Genomic DNA, 6627 nt, shown 5'->3' on the forward strand with positions numbered 1-6627 from the left:
CTTAACCAATAAAGAAATTAAAGATAAAAATAAATAAATAAATAAATAAAGTAACAATGGTCTCAAAGAATGAGTTAGGAAGTATTCTTGTTTCTACCCTCTGAAAGAGATTGTAGATAATTGGTATAATTTTTTACTTAACTATTTATTTCTTTATTTTAGATATATTTCTTTATTGATTTTAGAGAGGAAGGGAGAAGCAGAGAGAGATAGAAACATCAATGATGAGAGAGAATCATCAATCAGCTGCCTCCTGCACACCCCCCACTGGGGACCGAGCCCGAAACCCAGGCATGTGCCCTTGGGCAGAATCGAACCTTCAGTTCGCAGGCCGATGCTCTATCCACTGAGCCAAGCCGGCTAGGGCTTACTTAACTATTTAATAGAATTCACCTGTGAACCCATTTGGGCCTGGTGCTTTCTGCTTTGAAAGGTTATTAACTATACTAGAGGCCCGGTGCACGAAATTCGTGCATAGGGGGTCCCTCAGCCTGGCCTGCACAATCCGAGATCCCTCTTGCAATCCAGAACCACTGGCTCCTAAGTGCTCACTTGCCTACCTGCCTGATGCCCCTAACTGCTCTCCTGCCGGCCTGATGCCCTTAACTCCTCTCCCCTCCTTGTCAAATCCCCCTAACTGCCTATCTGCTCTCCCCTCCTGGCCTGATCCCCTTAACTGCCTATCTGCTCTCCCCTCCTGGCCTAAACCCCCTAACTTCCCATCTGCTCTCCCTTCCTCTCCGTGCCTTCAGACCCTGGTGCAGGAGTGCTGAGAGCTCTCCACCGAGGCCCCGCCATGCCTCTGCCAGGAGGGCCACCCCCGGCAGCAACCTCATGTCTTGGTGGCGGAAGTCTCCATCCATGTCCCACCCACCAGCTCCTGTGCATGTTCAGCCTGTTGAAGGGTTGTGACTGGGACACCGTTAGGCCCAATTAGCATATCACCTCTTTATATATATAGATTGATTAGATTTATTTGATACAAGCCTATTCAAATTGAGTTTTGACACATTGCACCTTTTAAAGAATTGGTTCATTTTATCGGTTATCAAGTTTGTGGGTATAGAGTTGTTCATAGATGTCCCCTTTTTCATTAGTATTTTAGTGATATAGTAATTTGTGTCATCTCTTTTTTTTTTCTTAGTTAGCCTGTCTAGAGACTTAATGATTGTTTTTATTTTCCCTATTGATTTACTGTTTTCAATTTTATTATTTCTGTTTTTAATTTTTATTATTTCTTTTCTTCTGTATAATTTGGATTTAATTTGCCCTTCTTTTTCTAGCTTCCTAAGATAAAAGCTTGGGTGATTTTAGATCTTTATTCTCTTTTAATAAATGCATTTAAGACTATAATTTTCTCTCTGAATACTGATTTTGCTGCATGTCATATATTTGATATCATATATTTTCACTTTCATTTAGCTAAAAATGTTTTGTGATTCTCTTTATATTTCTTCTTTTAAATGTGTTTAAAAATGTGTTTTTAATCTCCAAGTACTTAGGAATTTTCCAGATATTTTTCTATTACAGATTTCTAGTTTAATTTCACTGGGGTCTGAAAGCAGACATTGCATGGTTTCTATTCTTTTAAATTTGTTAACATATGGTTTATAGCCCAGAATGTGGTCTGATTTGGTGAAGGATTCATGTGAGCTTGAGAAGAATCTGTAATTTGCTATTATTGGATGAAGTAGTCCATAGATGTCAATTATATCCATTTAAGTGATGGTGCTGTTGAGTTCAACTATGTCCTTACTCATTATCTGCCTGCTGGGTCTGTCCATTTATCATTTAAATTTTTTATTTATTGATTGATGACAGCATTATAGAGGTTCCCAATTTTCTCCACCTTTGTCCATCTCCACCTAACCCCCGATTCACCCCGTCTTCCCCATACTATTATCCATATCTCTGGGTTATGCACATATGTTCTTTGATTAATCTCTTCTCATCCCCTCCATCCTCCTCCTCTCTGAGGTCTGTCACTCTGTTCCATATATTCCCACCAGCAGTGTTCTAGGGTTCCCTTTTCTCTAGAATTCAGGGGTGGGCAAACTTTTTGACTCGAGGGCCACAATGGGTTCTTAAACTGGACCGGAGGGCCGGAACAAAAGCATGGATGGAGTGTTTGTGTGAACTAATATAAATTCAAAGTAAACATCATTACATAAAAGGGTACGGTCTTTTTTTTTTTTAGTTTTATTCATTTCAAACGGGCCAGATCCGGCCCGCGGGCCATAGTTTGCCCACGGCTGCTCTAGATCCTCATCAGCACTTGTGGTTTGTTGATTTATTGATAGTTATTCTGACAGATGTGATGTGATACCTCATTATAATTTTAATTTGCACCGCTCTCATGATTAGTGACATTGAGCATTTTTTTCATGTTTATTGGCCATCTGTATGTTCTTTTTGGAGAATTGTCTATCAGGTCCTTTGCCTATTTTCTTTATTGGATTGATTGTTTTCCTGGTGTTGAGTTGTATATCTACTTTGTATACTTTGGAAATTAACTCTTATCAGATATATAATTGGTGAATATGTTATCCCATACAATGAGTTCCCTCTTCATTTTTTTGATGTTTCTTTTGTTGTGCAGAACTTTTAAGTTTGATGTGGTCCCATTTGTTTATTTTTTCCCTTTGCTTAATAATATGTTGTTGGGTGCATATATGTTTACAAGGATTATATTTTCTTATTGAATTGATCCCTTTAGTATTATATAGTGACCTTCTTTGTTTCTTGTTATGGCATTTGTTTTGAAGTCTATTTTGTCAGGTATGAGTGCTGCTATCCCACCCTTTTTTCATTTCCATTTGCATGAAATATTTTTTTCATCCTTTCACTTTCAGTTTGTCTGAATCTTTTGTTCTGAGGTAGGTCTCTTTTTGACAGCATATATATGGGTCATGTTTTCTTACCCACTTATGTCTTTTGACTAGAGCATTTAGTCCATTAATATTTAAAGTTATTATTGATAGGTATTTATTTATTTATTGCCATTTTTTCTTAATACCTGTATTGCGCGCTCTCTCGCTCTCTCTCTCTCTCTCTTTCTCTCTCTCTCTTGATTTCTTCTTTTTCTTACAGCAGTCCCTTTAACATTTCTTGCAATGTGGGTTTGGTGGTAATGTACTCCGTTAGCCCCTCCTCCTTTTTCTGCCTTCAATTTTAAATAATTGCCTAGCTGGATACATAGTCTTGGGTTCAGGTCCTTAATTTTCATTACTTTGAATACTTCATGCCAATTCCTTCTAGCCTAAAGTGTTTCCATTGAGAAAACAGCTGACAGTTTAATGGGAACTCCCTTATAGGTAACTTTCTGTCTCTCTCTTGCTGCCTTTAAGATTCTTTCTTTGTCTTTAATGTTTGTCATTTTATGATATGTGTTGGTGTGGGACTCTTTGGGTTCATCTTGATTGGGACTCTCTGTGCTCCTGAACTTGTGTGGTATTTTTCTTCACTAGGTTAGGGAAGGTTTCTGTCATTATTTCTTTAAACAGGTTCTCTATTCCTTGCTCACTTTCTTCTCCTTCTGAAACTCCTATGTTGTGGATGTTGTTACATTTCATGTTTCTCAAAGTCCCCTTAAATTATCCTCCTGCTTTTTAATTCTTTTTTTCTTTTTGCTGCTCTAATTGGATGTTTCTTCTGCTTTGTCTTCCAAATCACTTATTCAATCCTCTGCATCATCCAATCTACTTTTAATTCCTTCCAGTGTATTCTTGATGTCAGATATTCTTTGTTTCCACCTGGTTCTTGTTCATGGTCTCTATTCCTTTTTTTTTATGCTATTGTAGTTGCCACTAAGTTCCTTGAGAATCCTTATAATCTTTACTTTGAATTCTATATCTGATACATTTCTTCCCTCCATTTCATTAAGCTCTTTTTCTGGAGACTCATCCTTTTCTTTCATTTGGGGATTTTTTTTGTTTGTCTCCCCATTTTTGTTGTCCCTTTGTGTTTGTTTCTTTGTATTAGATAGAACTGCTATGCCTCCCAGGCTTTGTGGCTTGACCTATGTAGTATGTGTCCTGTGGGACCCAGTGGTGCAGTTTCTTTGATCTCTTGAGCTGGATGCTCTAGGAATGTCCCTTGTGTTAGTTATTTGGAATCACCTGTTGTAATTGGGTCTTGATTGTTGTTGTTCCATTCATGGGTTGAATCTCCCCTCAGGCTGGCTGACTGTGAGGCTCAACCCTGTCCACGTTGTGTGAACTGTTGTGTAGGTGCTGACAGAATAAAGCAAAACAAAACAAGAAACAAAATAAAATATACAAAAGACCCCCTACAACAAATACAACCACAAAAGAAAATAAAATTAAGAAAAAGAAAAGAGAACAAAAATAAGAAAAAAATAAAAGAAAAAAGTAATAAAAAGTAATAAAAAAGAAAAAAATAATGCAAGAAACAAGCAAACAAAAAAACGAAGTGGAGATTATTTCAGCATGTTAGTGCCTCCTGAGAGTTCCCTTTGAATCCTGCTCTTATGTTACCTGAAGCTGACTGCTTTGTTATGTTGTTTCTGGGCATCCCAGGAGGTACTTTGGTGCTAGCTACTGTCAGTTGGCAACCTGTTCAAAGATTCAGTCAATCCACAGTTTGTGGATGCCTCCTCTGGGCTTGGCTGCACAGAGGAGGGGTGAAGCTATGCTCTAGTGTGGGCTTGTTATCAGTAAGAGGCCCAGAAGTGGGTCAGCAAATGTTCCAAGGCACCTGGGGATACACCTCTACCTGCCAGTCAGTTACCAGACTTAGTCACTGAAAAGGCTGTTTCTGGAAGGGTTTTTGGTGGAATTGGGAGGATGAGACCTCTGGGTCTCCTCTGAAGTGGCATGCCTTTCAGATTTCAGGGAAGGTGGTGGGTGTGTTCTCCCATCCCAGAGCCACATGTTTCAGTGCGTCCTGGAGCCCCTTGTGTGCAGTCCGCTGGGGTCTGCTGGATGCCCAGAGTTTCTAACAGCTCTCCGGTGAAAGGAAAGCACCAGTTAGGTGGCCAGGAAAGTGAGGGAATGGCCCCACCCTAGAACCAGTCACTGACACACCCTGAGACTTCCAGACCTGTAGGCTTGGCCTCTGCTGCTGCCTCCTCATCAGGGGTCAAGATACAGGGTAGGGCAAGCAAGATTCCTAAGGGTGGGGTGAGCTGTATTCCTGAGGGCTGGGTATTTGCCTTTCACCAGGCTATTGCTGCTGGGAGGGGCGTGCCTCTCAGGAAAAGTGGCTGCTGCAGTGTGGTGGGGATGATTGAGCACAGGTCTCCCAGCCACCACTTTTCCCCAAATGCCTCCCACCCCAGCTTCTCCTCTGACAACTTCAGTTTGCATCGCCCTCTCTCCACTAAAGCCTTGCGTTAGTGGCTGCAAATGAAAATCCTATGCTCTGGTGTTTGTTTAAAAAAAGTGACTTTATTTCTGACAGACTCCTTCTCTCCCTTGCAGATAGAAGCCCCACTACCATTCACAGCTGGATGTTACATGGGCTGCTGTTTTGGCCCTGATGCTCCAGGCTGGGGAGCCCAACCTAGGATCAGGGTCTCACTCCTCTCAGGGAAAACCACCCAAAACCAAGACATTCCTCCTCACTTGGGGCCTGCTGCCCACGGAAGCTGGGCCTGCCCCTCTCATGATCCCACCCTTCCTACCAGTCTCCAGGTGGTTTCTGCCCTTCTTTGTTAAAGGTCTCCTCTTCAGCTAGTCCTCAGTTGATAATTGCAGGTGAATGTTCCCCAATTTAGTTTTATTTCTAGTCTAGCCCTGGGAGGAGTTGCAAGAAAGATTCACCTACTTCACCACCATTTTGAACCCCATTTCTTATTTTTTTCTACTCTGATTATCTGTCTTCTAAATGGTCTAATTGGACTAGTGATGTTTAATATAATAAAGAGGTAATATGCAAATTGACCCTCATGCCCTCACACAAGATGGCCGCCCCATGTGGTCAAAGATGGTCACCACAAGATGGTCGGCAGGGGAGGGAAGTTGGGGGAGAAAAGGCCTACAGGGGAGGGCAGTTAGGAGAGACAAGGCTGGCAGGGGAGGGCAGTTAGGAGAGACCAGGCTGGCAGGGGAGGGCAGTTAGGGGGGGACAAGGCCTGCAGGGGAGGGCAGTAGGGGGTGACCAGGTCTGTAGGGGAGGGCAGTTGGAGGGGGGTACCAGTCCTGCAGGAGAGGGCAGTAAGGGGCAACCAGGCCTGCAGGGGAGGGCAGTAAGGGGCAACCAGGCCTGCAGGAAAAGGCACTTGGGGGCAACCAGACCTACAGGGGAGGGCAGTTAGGGGTGACCCAGCTGGCAGAGGAGGGCAGTTGGGGGCAACTGAGCCGCTAGGGGAAGGCAGGTGGGGGTGATCGGGCCAGCAGGGGAGCAGTTAGGAATAGATCAGGCTGGCAGGGGAGTGGTTAGGAGGTGATCAGGCTGTCAGGCAGTTGAGCAGTTGGGAGCCAACAGTCCCAGATTGTGAGAGGGATGTCCAACTGCCAGTTTAGGCACGATCCCACAGAAATCGCACCTAAACCAGCAGTCGGTCATCCCCCGAGGGGTCCCAGATTGGAGAGGGTGCAGGCTGGGATGAGGAACACCTCCCCCCCAGTGCACGAATTTTGTGCACCAGGCCTCTAGTTAATAATA

This window comes from Myotis brandtii, unplaced genomic scaffold (genome assembly GCF_000412655.1).
Source record: "Myotis brandtii unplaced genomic scaffold, ASM41265v1 scaffold703, whole genome shotgun sequence".
Taxonomy (NCBI): domain Eukaryota; kingdom Metazoa; phylum Chordata; class Mammalia; order Chiroptera; family Vespertilionidae; genus Myotis; species Myotis brandtii.